Raw genomic sequence first — 25,894 nt, 5'->3', positions numbered from 1 at the left:
TAACTTGCATGCTTGTGTTTTGAAACAATAGTGTTAGAGTATTTATATACATATATATGTATGTGTGTGTGTAGCCTTTGTAGACATGTTTTCTGTTTCTTTATATGAATGTGAAATAATATAAGTGACTACTAAGTCTTTCACTCACAGTATTTTTAGATCTTAATGAAACTATCATTGTCTTTGATAATGGTATCACCATTTTGTATTCCTGCCAGTAATTCATAGAGGTTAACTCCACTATATCTTTTGCTATGCTCTTTCATGTTTTCTGTGTTGTGGATTTTTGTGCTCTCTCATAGATATGCAGTTGTGCCTTACTGTTTCCAGCTGAAAGTCCTTACTGGTGAATGATGGCAAACATGATTCACTTGGCTCACATGCAACTTATGTTTCCCATGGAAATGCTTTAATTCATATAAACTTAGATTGATTGCATTAATAATCTCAACAAAATTTTCTGCGATATAGAATTTGTTTCACTGAATCTACAGTACAAGTGTGGAGATATGAAATTTTGAAAAGACAGAGTCACTTAAATCCATAAATGTGGGTCACATCTTCATCAAGATAATCTGGTTTCTAATATTGTTTCTCATTTTTCTACTATGGATTCTGTGCAGGTAAGTTTTTTGACATTTGTAGCTAAGTATATTATTTTAGTGTCATTATAAATGGTATGTATTTTTAATTGCAAATTCCATTTGTTCATTGTAGCTCATTAGTAAAGCAATTAGCTTTTGTAATATTAACCTTGTATCCTGCAGTGTTAATAGGATTAGTTATTAGTTCTGGGGAATTTTGTTGTGTTTTCATAAGCTTTTTTTTTAAATTTCAGAATGTTATAGGATAATTATGTCATCTATGAACAAAGACAATTTCATTTATGCTCTGTGAATCTACAGTGGTTTTTATTATATTCTTTCTTGTGGACTTCCAGGACCTTGTTAACAGCTCTTATGAGAGTGGATACTATTGCTTTTATGCAGATCTCAGCAGAAGAGCCTCCATTGTCACAGCATGAAGTATGGTGTCTTCAGAAACTGTTTAATAAATATCCATTATGGAGGTCAGATATTTCCTTCCTTAGTCCTTAGCAACAAATGAGTTGACTCAAAATTTACAATAGATAAAATGCATTATTCATTCAGTAGACAAAGTTCTTTTAAATGTAAATTTGGTTTATTCCTGGCTTGCCATATTGCTCACAATGCAGGAGAGTGTAGTTGGAAGTTTCTCAGTTTTCACCAAGCCCCTGTAGTCCTGTGGCCCATTTATAGAATAATTACTCAGAAGCTTATATTAATTATAACTGTTCGGCCATTAGCTCAGGCTTATTATTGACTAGCTCTTATACTTAACCCATAACATATCTATGTTTAGCCACATGGCTTGGTACCTTTTCTCAGTTTTGCCTTCACATCTAGCTTCCTCTGTGTCTGGCTGGTGACTCCTGATTCAGCCTTCCTCTTCCCAGAATTCTCCTCTCTGCTTGCCCTGTCTATACTTCCTGCCTGGCTATTGGCCAATCAGCATTTTATTTACTACCAATGTGAGCAATACATATTCACAGCATACAGAATGACATCCCACAGCAGGGGAGTGGCAGCATACTGCAGGTCTCTGTAGTCAGAAGATTTCCTGTGTCTTGCTTTGCCCATGGTCAGAACAAATCTCTCACCCACTGTCCCACAGTCTTTTATAAAAATAATCACACAGAGGCTTAATATCATTTTCAAACTATATGGCCTAATGTCTCAGGCTTCTTGCTAGCTAGCTCTTACATCTTAAATTAACCCATTTCTATAAATCTATACCTTGCCACGTGGCTTGTGGCTTACATTACTTTATGTCTTGCTTCTCCTGGTGGCAGCTAGCAGTGTCTCTCTTCTCTACCTTTCTTCTTCCTCTTTGTCTAGTTCGAATGTCTCACCTAACCTTATTCTGTCTCACTATTGGCCAGACAGCTTTATTTATCAACCAATCAGAGCAATACACATTCACAGCATACAGAACAACATTCCAGAGCACTCCACCTTTTCTGTCTAATCAAAAAGGAAGGTTTTAAATTTAACATAGTAAAATTACATGTAATAGAACAATTATCAAGCAAGAATTACAGTTACAATATCTAGTCTGTCTGTATTTTGCAAAATAAAAGAAAATATTCTGTCGATCCTTTATTTGTGAGTCTAAAGTTTCATATCTAATTTATTTTATCATACATGACTAATTATTAAACTGTATTTCTTAATTATACATTACAATTTCAATTGAGCGACACAAACATAATACCTTAAACACGAGTAGAAATATACATACAGTATAACAAAATTAACTTTAAATTTGCATTAATAAACTAAAATCTATAACAATGTAAAACATTTTAAACCAGTTGTTACTCTTTAAAAGTAGATTCAATAATCTACCCTTTCATCCTATCATATCTATACTATCCCTTTTCCTTCTATCTTTATGTGGCTTATTTTTTATATTACTTTACTGTATCTTTAAAGACTTTATTTTTTAAAAATTTCTATTTCTTTATATAACTGTCTATCTTCTTCGTCTTCTTTCTTCCAAGCCTACATACATTTTTACACACATTGTAAACAGTTTAGAGTTTTATTTCATCTGAATCTGTCTTATTGTGAATTTATAATCTTTCTTTGCCCAGGAGAGATTTTTATATTGTTAAACTGCGTAGCTAGTACAAAAAGCGGTAGCCTTGGCTGTTGACTCTACCTACCTCAGCTTCCCAACATGGTGGAAGTATGCCTACCACCAACTCCTGGAAGCAGTGTCTCTAAGAAGCAGTGTGTTGCCCAGAAACCTCTTTCTTTTTTGTCTGTACTAGTAAAGTTAAATACACCACACACCATGCTGTGCAGCTTGCAGACACCACTGTGTACTGTGACAGGAATCCTCCATGCTGCACTCAAGCCCACACATACTCCATGAGCTTGCCATTCTGTATGTAGTTGAAGTCCTCAAACCATGGTGTCTCTGTACCTTGGCATCTCTATATCTCAGCCCACATAAGACATGAAGTAGAAAGTTGTTTTTTGTTCCATTATTGTGTGTTTAAAAGCATTTTTTAAACTCTTTTAGGCCTTATGGAAATTTGAGAGCCCCAAGTTGGTATGTCAAATGTAGCTGGAAGTTTTTTCTACAGGTCTCCTACAGCAAGATGACCACAATTATAGTCAATTGACAATCTACTGTGTTACTCACCTTTGATGTTGAGTAATTTCAGAGTTAAATGCATTTTCATTGTACAATGCTGTCAACTCAGGACAGGTGTTTTAAGTCAAAACGCATATCAAACTCAGGAGTGTCCGCAGAAAGAAGCATTATAAAATGAGAAAGCATTGTCATTTCTATATGGAATGGGAGACTGGTCCAGAGTTATGTGGCTCAGCTTGGTATTGTATTTGCTTCAGTACTGAGAAACCAAAGAGTAAAGGAAAATTCATATGTTTTTGGTATTTGTTTGCACATTTGAGGAGAAATTGTGTTGGTAAAAACCTTGGAAAAGAAACTTATAGCACTGGAATGAAGAAAAACTGTCTTCAGGTTCCCACCTCATCCCATAGTGATATAGACACAACACAGGAATCTACAGAAAGCCCCAGAATTCCAGAAATGGAGGCATAGAGACTGTGAATATGTGTGGGGAAGAGAATGACCATCCACAGAGATCAAGTCCTTGGCTTTCTCTTCTCCAAGAAACTAACGCAAATGAACAAAGTCCTGTGAGGAGAGAAAACGTTATGTGCCCTACCCTATGTGTCCTGCAAGGAGAAGGCTTTGCATGGTTCTGAAGTTGAATTACAATGAAGCATCTTTTACCAGAGCCCAGCTTCTCACTGTATAACTAGCAGTATCACTTATCAGCACAGTGTATTGTAGAAAGCAAAGCAATAGAAAATTTAGTACTTCAAACCCCCACCCATTCTATGCTGTTTGCTTTCTTCAGAGAAGTTGTACCTCTGTACCTCTGGCTGTTCTGAAATTTACTGTGTCACTGTACAGGCAGAGCATTCTCTTGTTTCAGCCTCCCCTGTGCTGGTATCATAGGCATAAGTATCATCACCCAGCTTCTTTTGACTTTAAAAAAATTTTGAGTCCAAAATTTGTTTTTATTGAAATGATTTTAAGTAACTTGTTATACATTGTCCAGAACAACAGTTAATATGTAGCTTTAGATTCTCCCAAAGCCAGTTCTTTTCTGTGAACAATCAGAGATAAACACCTATCTATGTACTCAGATATGTGTAGCCTTAAGAAAATGGCCTTCTGTCCACTTACACCTCTGAGCATTCCTTATATAAAATGTCAGTATTTCCATAGTCACTTCACTATATTTTGGAAGGTTATTGCTGGGAATTTGAAATGAACTATACTAGTAAACAAGATTCCTTCAAAGTCTCTATGTTAATTTTGTGATTTTTCCAGGTTTAATTTATATTAAGCTTATCCTATTACATTAAAATATATTTCAGGGAATCCTGGTTATTTTCTTGTTCACAATTGTATAAAGACAACATTATATTAATTTTTAAAAACTCATAGAGTACAATAAAAGATATATATGCTTAAAGATGATTTAGAGACTGTTATAAAATGGTATAAGGTAATTATTTAAACATTTTGATTACTTCAGAAAAATCTTCTTATTGTTTATATATTAAGAAAAACATAGAGACTAATCAAATCTTAAAAATAAGATTATCTTCAGAGTACACATATTTTTGGAGCATCAAGCCTTGACTCATATTTTTGTGTTGTGCTACAGTTTAAATGTTATGCAACTGCAGACTTAGTCAATAACATCTGGGTACATTCTATAAAAATGTTCTTTTGAGTCATTCCCAGTTGAATTCTTTGCAGGAAATGATTTGTCTTCATGAATAAAATTCTAATCCGAAGCTTAACAATATACATCAAATAGACTCTTGCACAGAACATGGCTTTCTTCTTCGCTCCCATAGGTACTTGTTCCCTTTGTTCTGTACTGTGCCCCAGCATGTAATTAAAATGACCAAAACACAATTCAGACATGCAAAAATCTAAAAATGGATCTTACGGGAAAGTCTATCCACCTCTTTAGCTGGACTCATGCAGCCTGTAAGTAAATATCATCTGTTGTTAATTTGCTGGCTGCTGCATTCTATTCCTGTCATCTGAAAAACACTCTCCACCACAAGGGATGTAAAAGTTGTTAATTTGTACCAAATTTGTTCCTTCAATGTTCACTTAATAAAAACAACACCTGTGTATATGAGTGATGGGTGTACATCTGTAGATGTTAGAGGACAACTTCGGGGTGATAATGCTCCCTTTTCCATCTTGTTTGAGAAGGGGTTACTTTGCATTTGTGAACAACCAGGCTTCTTGGTCCAGGAGTGTCAATGGATTATCCCTTATCATCCTCCAGTCTCCCAGTAAGGGACATGGATTTTCAGAAGCTTAGGCTGTAGCATCTAGCTTTTATCTGGGTGGTGGGAGTCCAAAACTGATTTTCTCAGAACTCACTGTGGACATTTTCACCTACTGAGCTGGATCCTCAGCACAGCTCAATTGTTTTTACTTCTTTAAAACCATGTATCAATTTGCCTATGTATTAAATAAAGAAAGGAACACAAAAGAACAGATCAGCACAGAATTACTGCTTAAAAACAGTCACAATTTACAAATCTCTGTTAAACCACACAGATGTGTTATCTTATAAACACCTGTTTTATACTTTGCCTTGCCATTACATTCATTATTAATGTTATTTTAATTAAAATTATAACGAATAAGCTCTCGGAGATAAACTCATTGAAATGATTACAAATTTCAGACTTGACCACTTTGTATTGAATGACCAATTGGAAATCTCATACCTTGGAGAGGCTAATTCTTCTTTTGCATTAGATGTCTGTTATTAGATGCCTGCAGATCATTGTCTAGACCTTGAAACTTAGAAGATATTCAATTTCCATGTTAGCATGTCTGTTGATATCTTCATTTTTTTCAGGTTTTGTTTAGGCTGTTGTTCAAGTCGACAGAGTCTCAGGGCAGACTTCCTGGTCTTCTGACTCCTATAATATTTCTGCCCTCTCTTATATGATGCACATGTGCCCCAGGTACTGGAGTTTTATTGTAGATGTACACATGGGCACCAGAGATGCCATGATCCATTGATCTCTGCATTTTGTCCAGTTATAGTTTTCTGTGATGGTCTCCATTTGAGTAAAGAGAAGCTTCTTTGATGAGGGTTAAGAGCTACATTTCTCTGAATGTGTAAGGATAATGCTTAGAATGTAGTTAGGACTTACATTGGTCAAGTAAAGGGTTGCACCCCCACTTCCAGAGAAACAACAAATGTGATGGCTCATGGACTCCTAGAGAACACATCATCCCTCAATTCACTGCTGGTACCACCTCTTCAGGCTTAACCAGGCACCTACTCAACAACCAGAACCTGACTTTCCAAGATATCCCAGTGAAGGCCATATCTGCTCTAGTGTTTCATTCATTCACAATTGCCTCTTCTATACAATCAGGGCACTTCTTTGTTCCATTCTTTCTGGCAGTTATCACTCTTCCCAAGGCCAAGAACTCTCATGAGACCAATGGTAACAATCTACTTTTTTCCCCCTAACAACCTTCCCTCTCAGCTCTCTCAAGGAACAGGTGCCTGAGATCTCCACACCTAAGATTTCCACCATGACATTCAACTTAAATGCTTCTTCACTCACACACCCTTCCATTCATGACTCTGACTTCCAACTTCCCCATCCCACTTTACCACAAATTAGCAGGAAGTAGTCTCAAGAATTCAGCACCCTTATTCCCCTAGTTGCTATCCATAACTCACCTTTTTATAATAATCAAAATGGAGGAATGTTGGCATTCTGGCCCACCCCTTGGGACCCACCCTGTGTCCTGATGTAAATCCTCCCCCTCCTCTCTCCATGCAGATGCTGTGTCTGGGGTATGAGTGACTTTCCAGTGTGCCACACTACAGCCTGCCCCCTTGTCTGCATGGTGTGTATGCCTCAACTGCTGCAGGGCACCTTGGGTCCACCCACCAAGGCCTGCATGCCATATTATTGCAATGATAATGGGTTTTCTTCCAGCATTTAGATCCTCCATATCCCAGAGTGGTTGGTCTGTCAGGTTTCTAGTACCAGGCATGGTTTCCCATTGAACAGGAATTAAGTTCAGTTAGGTGTCTGTTGATCACCACCTACAAGTACCACCATTGCCTCAATAGGGATGTATTGTCCAACTGGACATTGTTGTAGTTCACAGGTCCCAGCTAACTAGGAGTATTTATTGATATCTTCCATGGCAGCTTGAATAATGATGATATCTGGTACAGTATAAAGTAGGCCATAACATGAGGCTTTCAGGCTCACTCTCGCTTGTATCATCTGAGACCAATATCTTAAATGTATAATCTTCAGTAATAGGCACTCACTTTCAACGTCTGTGAGACAACCAAGAGCAATAGCTATTATCTATACTGTTTAGGAGTCATGTGGACTTCCTTGAAACAACAACTCAAATGGAAATTTCTTTTGTCTAGCATGTTTATTTTTATTATTATACATTCTATGACTTTTGTTGGGAATAATGTCTGCTCAAGTGGTAATTTTGCTGTATACATATATGTATATAGATAGATAGATAGATAGATATAGATATATACAATTAAACACATTGTATGTAATATTAGGCAAATATAAAATATTTCCTTGAGTCTTTATCACAACTGTGGCCTTCTTCTTCTTTCTGATATCTTTTCATCCTCCCCAATTAGAACACTTGGCACCTTTTCCCTTCCCCTGTTCACATCACTTGTGTATTGATATTCCCCTCTCAACTTCCAGCTGTCCCCAATCTCCCTTTATATTCTTCCTGTTATATATTTATACTGGAATATTTGGAGAAAAGAACTACAGATGAGTGAGAACATGTGTTGTTTATCTTTCTGGGTTATTTCAATCAATAAAATATTTTCTGGGTCAATCAACTTACCTGCAAAATTTGTGATTTGATTTCTCTTTATAGCTGGATAATACTTCATTGTGTATATGTTCCATATTTTCATTACCCACTCATCTGTTGAAGGACATAAAACAATAAAAATGAAGTCAACAATTTGCATTTATGTATTTGTGTATTTAACAGTAATAATCAAGAAATAAAGCTATCAGTTTGAGAGGGAATGGGAAGAAACGTTGGAGGGGGTGGAGAGAAGGGGTATGGGAGTGGTTGGAGCGAGGAAAGTGAAGAAGGGAAGTTTATTTTAATTGAAGAATACTTAAATGAAAGATTGCAAGAAAACACATTCTTATTGGCTTCTTAATTGATTTAAAAATAAATTAATTGTTCAATAAAGCAATGAATGAAAGGAATACTCTAAAATTCTGATCTATTTAATAAAAGTCATGATTATGGAACTAGAGATGTGGTTTAGCCATTAAGATCCTGTAGTGTTCTTTCAGAGGAACTGAAATCAGTTCCCAGCATTCAATACTGGGTGGCTAACAATCATCTGTAACTCTGGTGCAGGGAATCCAATATCTCTGGCTTCCTAGAAAACATATACTTATGAGCAAATACACAGAGCAAGACATACACTCACACATACATAAAAATAATAATAAAATATTAAGTAAAATAAAATCATGTTTACAACTTAAATATACCCTGAATATACCCCTGTAATAGTGCAAAATGTTTCAATATATCACATAATATCAAAACAAAAACAAAAACGTTTAACAGTAGTAGAAGCATTTCTGTGTCCTGCCTGACCCACGGTCAGGACAAATTTCTCTCACCCACCAATACCACAGCCGCTCAGACCCAAGTAAACACACAGAGGTTTATATTAATTAAAACTGCTTGGCCATTAGCTCAGGCCTACCTCTGACTAGCTCTTACACTTAAACTCAGACCATTTCTGTTAATCTATATGTTGCCACATGTTCCATGGCTTTACTTGTATGCCATTACATGCTGCTCCCTGGATGGTGGGCTGACATCTCCTGACTCACCCTTCCTCTTCCCAGAGTTCCCCTTGTCTGCTTATCCTGCCTATACTTCCTGCCTGGCTACTGGCCAATCAGTGTTTTATTAAACCAGTGTATAAGAACATCATCCCACAGCACTAAACCAATGTGAAGAAAGATGATGTGTTTTCTTTTTTGTGATGCTGCACTTGAAAAAGTACTGTTGGAGTGCTGGATACAACACAGTAAATAAGGAACTGAAAATTGCTATTCCTTTATCTCATGGCTAAAAATACATCTGTTCCCATTTAAGTCAAGTGGCCTTCCTTTTGTCCACCAATGTTATTGCACCTTTTCCGTCTATAAAATCTGTTCTATTTTTGTTAGCTACTTATGTGATTATTTTGTTATTTTACATTACTATTGGTTAAGATATTTCTATTTTTCTGTCTGTCACTGAAATTGGCTTTATATTTGGGGACAGATGCATAACTAATATATTAATGACAAAAAAAATCTTCCAATTTTGAGTGGGCATATAAAGGGTGTGAATTATCACTTCTCTCCTTAGATAAAGGAAAGCCAGGAGAAAACTTAAAATAACCAGGGTTTCCTGGAACCATCAGAAAACTTTGGTCACAGGGCAAACCCCCAGCTCCAAACTGGAAAGACAGGGAAGCAAATAATCACAGCCAAGATCTTTTCATCCAAAGCAGAAGCTATCAGAGCCACAAAACAAGAGAATGAGTTACAGGGTAATTTTGACAAATTGGTGAAGCAGGGAAATGGGCCAGCATGAAAATAGAAACCTCTTGAAAGCTGTAAGCTTAGGGAGTTTCTCCAAACTCTTACATTTTTAACTCCATGAACTGACTACCTTCTCCTGGTGGAGAACCAAATAATCTACTTTGGCTTTGGCAAGGAGTAAAAAGGAGAAGTGAGTTGAAATAAAGCTATAGCATTTTCTATCTCAAAGACATGTTCTAATTGGAATGAAAAATATAAGCAGAGCAACACTGGCTTGGAGACTGGGTAACAACTGATTTTCTGATGGGCTAGTAGTGAGAGGATAAGGATTTCAACATCATTGTCCTGTTGCATCTTCAGTCTCTTTCAGTACATCTTTTGGTGAACCTGTGCTGGTCATGATACTCTTCTGTGAATGGTGACAGCTGTACCTAATATGTTCTCAGTCTTCAGATAAATGTGGTAGTATCCAACAGAAAAATAGTATTGTTCTTTAAATGTCACAAAAGAAGCTTTAGAAAATTATCTGCATTCTTTATAACTATTATGGTAAGAATTGGAAGTCAGGTTGCAATTATGGGCCAATATAGAAAGCCTTTCAACACTGAGTATGCTGTCATGAGAATGAACTGCACATCTGCTATAGACCTAATAGGTCTTCATTACTTCAAGGTTTTAAATTGGTGAAGAAATACACAGAATTCTATTCTATAGCATTATATGAGTGAAGACACAATGTTAGAGTGTGTGTAACAAGGAATATTTTCATCCCCAATTAAAGATTTTTACTAATGGCAAATACTGGACACCAATAACATAAAGGCATACTGAGAAACCTTATTCTGCTGTAGCTTTGTGAAATTTCAAATACACAAGCATTACAGTTTTTACACTGTAGTAAAATATAGCAAACACCATTATCACCAATTTTGTAAAAATCCTCTTTGGCATTGAACTCACTCATAATATCGTAAAGGGATACCACTTAACAACTCTGAATCTCTACATACATTAATGTTACAGAATGGACAGCTCCTTTTCATCTGTGATGCTTGAGTACACAGAGAACCTAGTGTAATGAAATACAGTGTTTGCCTTCTGTAAGGAAGGAACTACTTCATCTTTCACAGTAGTGGCAGGTTCAAATTATAGAACATTTCTCCATTACTTCATTTTAAGGTAAAATAATATTTCATTGAAAGTACGTTCCATATTTTGCATAAATACTTACCTGTTAATGTAAACTTGGTTTGTTTTCTATTTTAACTATTGTGAACATGGCTTCTCTGAACATGCATGTAAAAATAAATATAAAGATCACACATTCAATTCATTGCCCCTAGTATCCAGCAGTGAACATGCCAATTTAATTCATCACAAACAATAGTAGAAATATTTTGTGTCCTTTCTAATCTTCTAAATTAAAAATAAAAAGATCTGAGATACCAAGTATAGATCGTAAAGTACTATTTTAAAAATAGAATGAAGCAAGTTGTACCTAACATATTAATTATTCTAAGTGTTGTTTGAAGATGATGGTGAATCTATTTTAGATATGGAGTTATTTTAGATTTAGTGATATGTCACAGTTAGTACATTATAATGATCAATTTTTATTATTAAGTTACAGTATCAGTTACCTCAAATATTTGATAATTTTAGTTGGTTACTTACATACAATGAAGTATATCGAAAACAGTAGACTTAGTAGTGCATTTGGGGCACCATTGAAATTTACTTGATTTTATAATTTCAACCTGACACCCTAGTAAAAAGTGGCATTATCTCTTTTCAAATATCTATTTCCCATTTTACTATTAATATATTTTTAATAGGAACTTTTTAACCCTAAAAAATAGCTTTCATAAAAATTTTACCTTTGCACGTAGTCTGTTCTCTAACTGAACTCCAGCATTACAGGGATAAAAGATGATCCTGGTGAAATTCTGGGTACCAACACCACCCAAGAGTACAGTTTGTGTTTTGATGGAGCAATGGAAATTCTTAGGATGTGTATTTCTCTGGCTGTGTTGAAATTTCTATGATGATGTTTATTCATTTAACCAGCATGGGCTCAAAATCTAGGTTGTTCTCCTAATTACGTTAATCAGTTTTAAAGTTGGCCTAACACCTCAACAAAGACATGTATTATTCCTGATAAAATAGACATAATTGTGTCTAATAGATCTTCATGGGTTTGATTATAGGTTATTAAAAATAGACAACTAACAATATAGCATTGCTTAATTTTGTTATTTTAAAAAATATGGAATGGTACATTTGCTAATGCTCTTGATTTTTTAAAATTTAATATTTTTTAAATTTTTATTTTATAATTTAATTTAATTTTACATATCAGCCACGGATACCCTTGTTCTGCCCCCTCCAGCCCCCCCCCCGCCTTCCTCCCAGCCCACGCCCCATTTCCATCTCTTCCATGTCTTGATTTTTTTGTAACCAACATATTCTTAGGTTATGGTAAAAACTGCCAGTGTCTAGATCTTTTTGTAAAAATATAATAGTAATGCTGAAAAATACAACTTAAAACCAAATTTCCATTTTCACATTTTTGTTTTATTTTGTTTTAGTATCATTTCACCTATTGTAGATATATAAAAGAATACTAGAAGAAAATGAAGCTGTGATACCTTTGTCCATTGCACTTCTACCTAGAATACTGTTGCAGAATATTACTCAATGATTTTTTTTTCATTTTTGTACCTCACTTTCTATTCTTCTTCAAGGAAGATTGTTTATTCTACTTAAATTTGAGTATACTCTATCTTGTCCTTGAGGTAGTAACATGATTATAGGCATCAATTAATACAAAGTATTCATCTCATTGTCTGACTAGGTTATTTATTGTTATCAAGGATAAGATATCTTAAGTACTTGAATATTTCTAAAATGATTCTAAAAATGTCATTGTTACTCTTCCATTAATAGAATAAATTACATTTGGAAAAACTAATCTAGAGTCCTCTAATAATAGGTAACTATTCCTTGTGGCCTACAATACTTCCCTAGATTCTTGAAGCTTATATTAAATTTGTATTGAGTTAAACTAGATTTGATAGTGTGCCTTTGGGGCATTGTGTATAACAGTAGAATTTCCACATCAAAAACTTTCAGAAGTCCTTTACTATAAAATGTCTACCATAAAGCTTCTCAGAAATCATTTATTTTTCACTATAGAATTATGTCCTAAGATTTTGCTAGAAATTTCCATTCAAGAGGTATTATTTTGTTCCATGTACAGTTTGGGTGAGCAGCTGTTTGCTATAGCACTGCTCACTACCATCTGCCACGTCAAGGAGGCAACAAAGAGGGGTGTCCCTGAAGCTGAGCAAATACCCTTCTTTTTCCCTTGTGCGCAAATGTGTATAAACAAGAGAATGTGCATTTCTAAAGGTTGCTCAGTCAGACCACCTCAGATGATAGAGAATAATTCTGGCATAAGACTGTTCTCCCAAAGTTCCAAGCATTATTTCCTCAGCTTCAGTTCCAAGTTTCATATATTTGGCATCCTTTGAGTCTCTACTATATAAACTTGACAAATTGTTTTAAATTCATAAAACCTGTAAAAAGTAGAATAAACATGATGCTTGTTCCTCTTCTTCATACATGTTCTGCTTCCTAACCCATTCATTTGTTAAGCCATAACTCCTAGGGAAATAATAAACTCCTAGGGAAAAAACCTCAACTGTTGTGTATGCAAAGCCTCTATAGCTTAGCTTTCTTTTGATGCAAAATATCACCATACCTATAACTCTGGAAGATTTCCTAAGTATCTAAGTAAATTTTGAAAAAAATCCATTTAAAGTGGCTTATTAAGAAGCAGCTGAATGAACATAAATCACATTTGGAGAGGAAATTTTGCATCTTTAATTAGAAAATTTCCCATCTACCATCTTAGAAAAGTATCTTTTAACTTTCCTCATGTTTATCTTGCAGCTGTTTGAAACCCTAAAGTAATGGCTTTATTCTTCAAGTAATTTTAAAATTTATGACCTCTGAGAATCAGTGATTCTAGGTTCTCAAGGAAATTTTATCTTCTCTGAGTAGAAGACTAGCTGTTTATCCAATTTTATCTACCAGAGAGAATTATATCTAATTATATCTAATTCATGAATGTGTACTATGGACAAATATGAACTTTTGGATAGATCGGGCAGAATTAAAAACAAGAAGCATGGAAAAGTAATAAAATAATCAACAAGCGTTTTCTGGTTATGAAAATAATGTAGATGTTGATACTTTTTAGTGTGTGCTGCTCTTAAGGATTATTTTCTTGTTTGTATTTTGAGACTTTTTTTTTTTACTTTTTTCATCCTTTCAACCTATGTTATCTTCCTGTGGAAATATACTACTTTTAAATATTTTTTTTTCATGATTGTCCGTATAAATGTGTGTGCTAGTTCAGAAGCATATTTTAGAAAGATGGTGCTTGGGTTACTTAAATTAAGTTCCAACAGAAAGCAAACATATCTGATTTGTATATATGGATGATTCTGAGAAAAGTGAAAAAAAATAGCTCATTACTTTTTCTCACTAATTATCACTTGGAAATTTCTCTGACTTTTAATTTAACATGTTCATAAATCATACCTCCTGTAGTCGATTTCACTGTAGAATAAAATAGTATAAAATGAAAAGAATAGTGATCTATATAGTCATTAATATATTATATAACTTAAACATATTTCTCCATCTATTATTCTAAGAGAATTTTACGTATGTTTTATGGTAAGATACAATAGACCAATAGAAAAATTCTTTTTGTGGGGAATGAATGAATGGAATGCAGAAAGAATGAGTGCAATGTGGAAAGAATGAGTAGCGTGTGAAAAGAATGGACAGGTGGAATGTGGAAAGAATGAGTGGAGAGTGTGGAAAGAATGAACAGGTGGAATGTGGAAAGAAGGAGTGGAGAGTGTGGAAAAAATGAACAGGTGTAATGTGGAAAGAATGAGTGCAATGTGGAAAGAATGAATGGAGGAGTGTGGAAAGAATGAGTAGAGTGTGGAAAGAATGAACAGGTGGAATGTGGAAAGAATAAGTGAAATGTGGAAAGAATGAGTACAATGTGGAAAGAATTAATAAGTGGAATGTAGATAGGATGAATGGAATGTGGAAAGAATGAATGAGTGGAATGTGGAAAGAATGAGTGGAATGAATGAGTGGAATGTGGATAGAATGAATGGAATGTGCAAAGAATGAGTGGAATGTGGAAAGAATTAGTGGAATGAATGAGCGGAATGTGGAATAAATGAATGAAATGTGGAAAGAATGAATGGAATGCCCATGATTCAGATTACATTTCTATACAGTAATTTTCAGAAAAAGCCATTGTAAAAAACAAAAGAAGAAACAAAACAAAACAAAAGCTACAATTCTTTTTAACATTCATTTAGCAAGAGAATCATCATTTAATTTTCAGAATCTTCTTAATGCTTCTTTATGTGGCTGAAATGTGCAGTTACTAATCATTTTTAAATGGGAATACCTCTTCTGCCTAAAACTATTGAGATATCATGTTAGCTCTTCTCCCAGTTTCCCTCACTCAAAATGTTATTTTATTTAAATATTACTGTTTTCCTTGTTTTTAGAGCATTAAACCAATGAATATTCCTACCAAATGAATTTTTCATGACATGTCTCTCACCCTTGGTGATGTGTAAACAAAATATTTTATGTCATCTCTGTTCATAATTGTTTAAGATGTGCAATAATAGAAAACCAAGTGAGATTACAGAGACATCACTCAGACTATAAATTCTTAATTTAGCACTGTAGGAATCTTACTTGTTTTCCTTTTATTACTCATTTGTTTCTGCCTCCCACACTGTATCTCTAAAACTGAAGGGGTTTTAAAGCTTATTTTCTCACAAATCTAACTCCCTTTTCCCTTTTCTAGAAAGCAGTATTTTATAGTGAACTCCGTCTAATAAAAATGTAGAGCAAAATAGATCATTTAAGAATTGCCAGCTGCAGGAGATAGAAGGGGATGTCAATAGGTGACAGTTTAAACCATAAATATAAGATCTACAAATAAAAGTAAATCATATGTATTAAAATGCATCCAATTTGTAATTTATTGAATTGTTCAGTTGTTAACTGTTACAACAGAGTGTGAGAGAGGTCTTTATGGGAGTAATAAAGCTTGATGCTCAACAGAAATGAATGTTTTCAGAGATATTTATAAGTAGAGATGTATTCATAGGGAAATACAAGCAGAGAACTGTATTTATAATTTACATCACATCATGTATCCTGTGGTCTTGTTTTCTTTAATTTTATTATTAACACAGCCTGAAATCATCTAAGATAGGACATTTGATTAAGAGATTTTTCAGATGAGATTAGCCTGTGGGCATGCCTGTGGAGTGTTGTTTTGACTGTTAGTTGGTGTAAAAGGGCCCAGTCTACTGTGGGTAACACCATCCCCAGGTTGGTTGTCCTGCTCTGTTTCAAAAGCCTGCTGAACATGAGCCTGTGAGCAAATCAATTAGAAACATTCTTCCATGGTTTCTGTTTCAAGATTTTGTTTGTTTGTTTTTCTGGAATTCCTGCCCTAGTTTCCCTCTATGATGAATTGGGGCACAGACATACAAGCAAATCAAACTATCAAACCGTGCTTTTATGTTGCTTTTGTATTTTGTATATTGTAATATAGTATTTTATCACAACAAAAGAAAGAAAACTACAATAGTCTGGTTAAGTAAAACTCTTCTCCTTCCAACCATCAATATCAAGTGCTTTAGGTAAAACCATTATGAAGTTTGTTAAACAGTTCTTATATGAAGGAGTCCTTTGAGGTTATTGTCACTGTTCCTGTTTATCCTTCAGAACTTCATGGTAAGTAAGACCCTGTTGTTGAAGACACTGCATAATTTAGTCATAGAGTATGGAAAATTCAATTTGATAAGGATCTTGGAGCTTCATTTCTGGTGGACTGATAGTACCAGGAGGCTTTATATATGCTACTATGGGTAAAAAATAATTAAGTCTTGCACATCTGTGAACCTGAGACTACCAAGACCAGAGGATCTGGCAAGATACATCTACTGGTGAAATAATAGCAAGAAAGTTATGGGTGTAACCAACCACTTCTTCCTTGGATTCAACCACCCTCTAAAGAAGACTGAACTCATGCCTTCTATATTGATGTAACTAACCGTCTTATTAAATAAGAAACACAGAAACAATGTAAAAGAGAAAGCCGAGAGGTCAGAGCTCAGAGATAAAATCTCACCCTTTTGCCTGCGGTGTCCCAGCTTCCCGAAAGAGACCTATTTCCTGTCTGTTCGTCTATTTATAGTATTTTGTTCTGCCTTCTCATTGGTTGTAAACCCAAACACGTGACTGCCTCGTCACTGTCTGAATGTACAGCCCCCTAGGTCTTAAAGGTATATGTCTCCAATGCTGGCTGTATCCCTGAACACACAGAGATCTATGGGATTAAAGGCGTGTGCCACCACCGCCACACTCTTGCTATGGCTCTAATAGCTCTGACCCCCGGACAACTTTATTTATTAACATACATTCAAAATCACATTTCAGTACAATTAGATTACCACCACACTTCTACTCTTAACTGGGCTGAGACCCAATGTCTGAGGAGGCCATATGCCTTAGGACAGAATCTAATACTATTATTCAGCTCAATGGACTTAGAAATAAACTATCTTGTAATCCTCATATCTACAGATTCTCTAAACTTTCATCAGAAAAGCTTATTTTAATTCATGATAGAGAGCAAATAAATATAAATGAAACACATTCAGTCAACATGCAGAGAATGTCTATGAAATTCTCAACTCTGAATGTCATAGCTATATTCCACCCCCTACACTCAATAATCACCAATCATTGTGGAAAATGCAGGAAGAATGATATAAGAGCCAGAGGCGGTGGATATCTTCAGTGAATCCATACAACAGTACCACTGCACGCATGAACTCACAACAGCTTTGACTGCACAGTGTAGGCATGCACAAGATGCATCAACTGTAATATCAGTGAATCAGGGTGGGGTTCCCATAGTTCTGGTAATATCTGAAAATTGATTAGCAATTGGTGGTTTCTGGAGAAAGAGAGCCAGTTTTCTTCAGGGATGCAGCCCCTGAGTGTCTGCCCATGATATTGTGATTGTCCTATATCTATGCTTACTAAACAGACACAGCAAGTTTAAAGGAAGAACACACAAAGTGGTAAAAGAATATTCGTCAAATGAATAAAGGCAAAAATGGAAGTGAGAGGAGGGTAGATTCTATTAAATCACATTATACTTATGCATGTATGAAATTCTTAAAAAAATAAAGATTTTAAACATCACAGAAACATTAAATATGTATTTATTATCACTTTAACTAAAAGTAATATTCTGAAATAAATATCATATTCATGTGCATTGTTTTCATATATTAATTTTTCACAGAAAATATTTATAATAAAGTGTAAAATTTTGCTAAAGTTCAGAGTAAATCTAAAACAGAAATTTCAGAGATTATGTCATATTCAACTTTATAAAAAACTGTATTAATAAATATATTAAGAAGTATTTGAGAAATTAAAGAAAAACTGTGATGAGAACATATATATATATATATAAAATCATATATTTCTTTTTGCTGTATAATATTCTAATTACAAACATTACGTGGCTTGTCATAATTTTATATAATTTGCAATATAGTTCAAAAGTATACTGTATTATTTAATATATTGTTTATTTTCAATCATGGTTTATTTTTGAGACTGCTTGACCACTTCACAGGTTAAAATATCTGTTTTAATGTATGTTATGTTTTTTTTTTATGTTGGAAATACATTTACTTAGATTTTTACTGTCAAGCTCCAGTTCTGTTTTGGATGTGAACTTGTTGATAGATTCTGAGCTGATGGTTTAATTTATCCTGTCCTGTGGGCTTATTCCATCCCTTAGGGAAGAATTGCAGAATGGCCTGAAGAGGTACTACTTCTTTTAATGCCTAGGAAAAGTTGAAAAGTGGCATTTGCTTCACAAACCCTGGTTGTAAGTCTTAACTGTGCATTGAAATCGATTTGAGAACACTAAATCCCTGAGTATCAGGGATCATGTTCTAATTTTATGACGAATAGACAGATCACAGTTACTAGACAATTTTAATGATTAATATGTTACTGCTTTTCTGGTTTAGCATACAGCTTAAGCAAAAACATTATCAAGAGTGTAGAAGGCCCTCGGTTCAGTCCTTGGTATCTGATACATGCATAATCAGTCAATCAATCAAAAAATCAATTAATGCTCCATTTTATTGCCTCTACTTTCTACTGATAATTGCTGGGTTTTTTTTTTTTTTTAATGATCTACAAAATTCTTAGCTACTGGAACTAAAGTACTTTTCAGGGCCCTGTGAGAAAGTCAGGTTGTATGAATGATTGGCACACTGTTAAGTAAGTACTGAATCATGGTAGTTCTTTGCTGGTGGTTTTGTCAGGAACACCTTGGGAATCAAAAAAGGGTAAAATAAAAGAAACGATAGAGTTTAAGTAAAGAGGATTATGAAGTGGACTTGGGAGAGTATAGCCAGCAGATGTCATAGAAAATGACAAGGATAGTGTGGTGGTCACTCTTCCAGGGACAGGAAACATAAAGTGTTGTGTGCTTCCTCAACAATTAAAAGTTATGGTCACTACACTCTTCTCATGTGCTCATAAAATGGTGAAAGTAATCATATTCAGGAGGTGTTTGATGTGACCCATAGATGAAGTCCTGGGTTCTTTGTGTTTGTTTGTTTTTAGTGGTCAAAAATTGCAAACATACATAGAATGATTAAATTTGGATTTCAGCTTGGATATTTTTATTATCATTTATATCTTTATTTTCATGCAGAAACAGAGGTAAGAAAAGCTCCAATGGGTTGCTCAGTTTTCCAATGCAATTATAATTTTTTTCTTTTTTCTTTTTCTTTTTGGAAAAGACTTTAGGAAGCCCTGATATTTCTGCAAATTAATTTTAACTCTAAAATTATTATGTTGACATTCATGGTCTCTGGAATAAGTTCTAACTCTAAAGAGATTAGAAACATCTTATTAATTAGATTATTTTTCAAGAAATTATAATTATTCATTTTTGTATTCTACCTGGAACATGATCAGATTAGTCTTTGTAAAAATGCAGAACATTTGCTTATTTTTTAGTTTTCTGAAATGTCCTCCATTACAAACTGTTTTTTACCCTTTGTCAAAGCTGGTTTGTGAGACATTCTGATATTTCTTCAATCACCTATGGTTCAAATTCATTCAGGTTAATGTGAGTTCTTCAAGGAAGTGTTCTCTGTGTATTTGTTTTTCTCATTTGGTTCTGAAGATCACACCCCCCTCTTAGTGAGGCTGCAATGGAAGATCTTATGAGTCCTTCTACATTTCCTTCTAAAATAGTACTAGCTTTTACAGATGAGAGAGCATCTCCTCCATTTTCATCTTTCTTCAAAAGATTTGAGGTTTTTAAAGTACTATGCACTCTGTCATGTGACATCATTTCTATAGGTCTTTATTAAACTCATATTTTTTTTTCTTTAATAGTGTGAACTTTCTTCTATCATTTGGGCAAATTCTTTGAAAATTTTTGAGCTAAATAGCTAGTAGGGATTATTACACAAAAGAGAAGGGTCTTTAATCTTCTTAGAGGTTATCGCTAAGAGCTGATAAAAGTGAGTGTTTTGACTTTTTAGATATTTGGAAATACTCTTTCGCACATTTCCCATCACTATCTAGCAGACATGTTATTAATCCTATTTATATGCCTTTTTTTCTTGTGAAGTCCTTAAAACTTTGGGGACTTATTTAGTCTTAAAGTCCCAAAGACCAAAGTAGATGAGACGTGTTGTTCTCACCTTGTGATCAGACAAATTGAGACATAGAAAAGCAAGCAATTTCTATGACCCCATATCTCTGTGGGTCATTTCAACATTTTCAGAACAAGAAAAGAAAACTATTAGTAATGACTTCTAAATGCATTAAATTGAGGCTGTGTACACTATCATGTTGCTCTGAAACTCATTGTTTGAACTGCTGGGATAATGTGAAAGTAGCAGGAAAAACAAAAACAAACAATACAGAGACCTTGAGATCCAAGGTTAACTTGGTCATTTCCTTGAAAATGTTTTGCAAGTGTGAACTGTAAACTCTATCTGAGAGGGATATTAAGTTTACTAACCTCTCAAAGTCATTTTATAATGTTAAAGGTAGGGTTGTTTTCCTTTGGATTTTCCAAAGACAACATTTCCTTTTCTGGAATTGTGTTTTATATATGGACTAATTACAAATGTAGTTTGAAAACTAATATGCAATATATAAGCACCTCATTTCTAAATGCTGTGAGATATTCAGATATTATTGCTATGTTATTGTCCTAATTATACCTTGTTTGTTTAAATGGAAAAACGTGAAAATAAAGTGAACATGTTTAAGTCAGTCTTACAGGGTGGTATTTGGTGAACTAATACACTCAAATGCCTGGCTTCCTGTTCTACCTACATAATGAGATGATAGCAGCAATAATACTCATCCTCCACTTTCTAAATTTCCATAATGACTTTATTTGGTCATATAATGAACACTTTCAAGTATTACTTTATATACAGGTTCTCTCTCTCTTTTTTTTTAATATAGGAAATACATTTCTTGGTAGAAAACACTTGATGAGGAATTCACTGATGTACCTTTATCTGATGAACACTATCTGGCCAAAGTATTTTAGCACTAATAGTTAAAATATTACCTTCTAGAATTTAGTAAAGGCACATGAAATGAACAAGGGCATGGGTCTTATGTTCTATTAATATTCTGATTGTATATTGCATGAATATGTTCATTTATGAAATTTATCAGTGTGTGTACTCATGGTTTATTCATGCTACTTATTAATTTAAATTCCATTTACAATTTTATTTTGCAAAGGGTACTAGTGGTGTCTATAGGTGTGGATAGGAAGCTAAATAATTTATGATAAAATCAAGTAAGAATTTCCTAAGCATATACTTTTACCCTAACAAAAGTTGATTCAAATGGATGATAACAATGTGTCAATAGATGACTGGTACAAAAAGGTTTTCAATGCAATTAGTCTAACAAGCTTAACATTATAAATATCTTTTGTACTCCAGACTTCCAATTGAACCCTCTTCTTTGCTTCCTAATCTACCTTTACATGGGCTGTTCTATCATGATGATCTGAACACCTTGCACTGACAACTGAACACAATGACAAACTTGGCCATCTAAGTAAAAAGAAAGTATTTGGCTTGAAGCCAAAGGGTAATAGTGGAACCCTTATATACTCTGTATGATAATAATGATCTTTCTCCATAATTTCATCTAAGATTCAACATGATCTCATTCAAATGGCAGAAACTCTAGGTAGAACAAATTACACAATTTACATGGATATTTCAAGCACATAAAAGAATCAAAAGGAGCTTGTAGAGAAAAGACTGCAGGCTTGAATCACTGACTTTGGAAATGTCAATACCATATCTTGATGAAAAGCATCGATAATGAAAAAAGAATGATAATGGTGTAGAGAATCCTAAAAAAAAAAAAAAAAAAAAAATCAATGGAAAAGAATAACACAAGCCCAGAAAGGGATCCATTTATAAACAAATGGAAAAGTCATATTCAACCAAGTTTCTAAACAATCTATAGGGATAAGTATCCTTTTTGTCACAAATGATGCTATCGCTACTAAATATACATGTAGGACAGATGAAATAGACCAAAATCCTTACCTCGCCATACAAAAATCACTGTAAAAGAAAAATAGGCATTAATTCAAAATCTTAAATGATATCCGTTTGAAATAAAGCCTAAAGAAAGATATTTTCAGCTTCAACATGGGTATTTTTTTAGCAATAACATGTATAAACTATAAAAGGAAACAGAAGGTACATCTGTCTTATTCAAAACTACAAATAATTGCCAGTTAAAGGTGTTATCAATGGAATGAAATGGGAAGTTTCACACTTGGACAAATGTTTCCAGAATATTAATTTGATAAGGAACTTTTATTTAGATTATAAAGATCTCTTATAAAGTCATAAGAGTTAGACACACTGATATTTTAATGGGCAATGGATCTGAAGAAATGCTTCAGTAGGTTATAGAGACTCTAACAAACAATGAGTACTCCAGAAAGACAAAATTATAGCAGGTGTCTTTCAGTGGCTGACTATAGGAACATCATGACTGGATATATCATAGAAAAATATCATGGACTAGATACAGCTGACAAATCTCTAGGAAACAATACTGACTGAATAACTGTCAGTTCTTAAAAGCTACATAGTATTTTATATGCAGTTTGTATGTGCATAACTATGAGTTTGTATTTGTGTGCATGAGTGTAGGTGAGGTGTCTATGTATTGTCTGTCAGTAAGCTAAAGCAATGCTCTTGACTCTGCCTCCAGTGTCAGTGGGGCTACTGTGAAATGCCTAGGGATTCTTAGATTTTTGCATAAATGCTAGGGATTCGAACTCAGTTCCTCATGTTTACCCAGCAAGCAGTCCTACCCACGGAACAATCTCAGCCTTTACTGTGTCTATTATATAACATCCATAATGACAAATTTCTAGAAATGTAGAAATGATAACAGAGTGCTAGTGGCCTATTGATAATGGATAAAAAGAAAGCAGTTGTAAAAACAGGGGTGAACAACAGAGGGCGTCTTTTTGTTCACAGAATGATCCTGTACGTTGATTTCATTGGTGTAAGTTTCTTTGCTGGGGTATTTCCTTACATGTTTGTAATATGTTAAAATTAGGTAAAGAGCACAAAAGGTCACACTCTGTTGCTACACAGAATTTACAGGAACATATATTTACCTTTAAAGAATCCAGATAGGGGGACAAAATCCTAACTGAAAAAGGGAGATGAAGCTCTTCTGTATCCTTTCTGCAGTCAGGACTTTAGGGTGACCTGAGTTGAAAAGGAAGTTCTTTTATAGACGCAGCTAACAAATGAAGAAAGCAGGATGGAATTTGAGAAGTCTGGGTTGTGACCCTCTGAGAGTATGTGATATTGACAGGGGCATTAATGGCTGCTAGGTTTTACAAAGGCAAACCATGAGGCTCCATAGGACTCTGGGAAGCATCAGCTATGAAACCGTCTCATGCCGAGCATGAACATGGTCTAGATTTAGTTACTAGTAAACAAGAAATGAAGAATGCGAATAGTCCTGTTAAATGACATCTGTAGAATAGAAACACATCCAAAACGTTTTTTTTTTTTTTGTTTTTTTTTTTATTTTTATTTTTTTCGGGAACAAAGACTCTTTTAAAAAACCTTTTGTTTACTTTTATGTGTATGCATGTTTTACCTGCATGTATGTATTGTGTCTGGTACTTGAGGAAACTAGAAGAGGACATCACAGATATTTATTTTTGTTAAGCAGTTGTTAATATCCTTAGACATAAAATTTTATTATGGTTGTAATTTTCAAAACATGCATGTATTCATTTTGAACATAAACCTTGACATATATACAGACAAAATTACGGGAATTGAAGAATTGTTTCAAAATAATCTGGAGAGGTCTATAGGAAATAGAATAGAAAAGAAAAGCAAAATAAAATGGACTATTAGTCAGAAGTTTACTGAGGAAGACTTGTGGGGAGGATATGATCAAAGAAATTGTGTGAAATGCTCAAAGAATAATTTAAAAAGAAATATGCAGTAAGTATTCTTTCAATTGAATCTCTGTCATGTACATTATTACATGTAAATTTTAGTTTTGTTCAACTAAATTATCTTCTAGAATTATGTATTTTATGAGCATAGTAAAACTGGCAATATGTTTTTTAAAAACAATTATGATTATTTAAAACATATAGCAAGGAGAATTCAATTTACATTTTATTACCTATTAATTTATTTATCAAAACTGATCACTTGAAGAATGACTTAGGAAATATAAACTTAAATTCTCTACAATAGTATCATATATCTCTAAGTTAATGAGTTTTCTAAATATTTTATATCAGGCATCAGTAATATTTAACTCTTTTACAAATTATACTCTGAAACTGCAACTTTAATTGCTTTTATCAAGTTGAAATTTCACAAAACAAAGACTGTAAGACCAACAAAAGCAAATTAGAAATAAAAGTTGAGTTCCTAACCTTAGAAACTAACAAGTTGCCAGGAAGTTTATATAGTAGAATTAGTTGTGAAATTATAGACTTGTATATGATATTATTATTTAAATAGATATTCTAGTATTTTGTTTTGAAATTAAAAAAATAGGAAAACATAAAAATGTACAGTATGTAATTTTGGGACATCATTCGGAAAGTCAAGAAAAGTAACCAAATATTGATAAACTTTGTTTTATGTACTATTTGTTATGGCATGGTAGAGTAATAGATATTAAATCACATATGAGCATGTTTCTTCTTAAATATTTATGTATTTTAATAGTGAAAATAAAACTGGGACATCACCATCGTAATCATTATTATTATTTTTCTAAATTACTATTACTTTTTTTTTCGATATTGTCTCATTGATAGCCTTTGGTTGGCTTGGAACTCCAAGGATGGTCTTTATCCCACATGATTTGCCTGCCTCTGCCTCTTGATTTTGGGATTAAAGGTGTGCACCACCAGCCTGGCAAGACTGGGACACTCTCTATGTCCAGCATCATTTGAGCCAAACAATACCTTTAGCATCTACAGAGATGGTAATATGCAGATAATTATGCCTGTCAGGCAAGGCCAAACAGAGACATCCACAGTTCCAAGTGTATGCCTACAGAATACACAGTGAAATCCAGTTGATATCATGGATAGAGTGAGATTAAATTTGGAAGGAAAATGTATATGTTAATGACATCAAGGTAAGTATAATTGGACAGCAGATGATAAAAACCTGATGTTTCTTGGATGACAAAATCTGAAATGGTATTTCTTAGGGAATAGTCCACCAATTTGTTTTCCAATACCAAGCAGTCAACCCTGAGATTGTACACATACAAAAAACAAAATATGTACCGAGAAGTCCATATTTATGTGCATATATATATATATATATATTCATGTAACTTGAAATCTAATATGCGTGTATTCATGTGTATAAATGAAAGTATATACA

This window comes from Peromyscus leucopus, chromosome 6 (genome assembly GCF_004664715.2).
Source record: "Peromyscus leucopus breed LL Stock chromosome 6, UCI_PerLeu_2.1, whole genome shotgun sequence".
Taxonomy (NCBI): domain Eukaryota; kingdom Metazoa; phylum Chordata; class Mammalia; order Rodentia; family Cricetidae; genus Peromyscus; species Peromyscus leucopus.
This window is presented reverse-complemented; position numbering follows the sequence as displayed.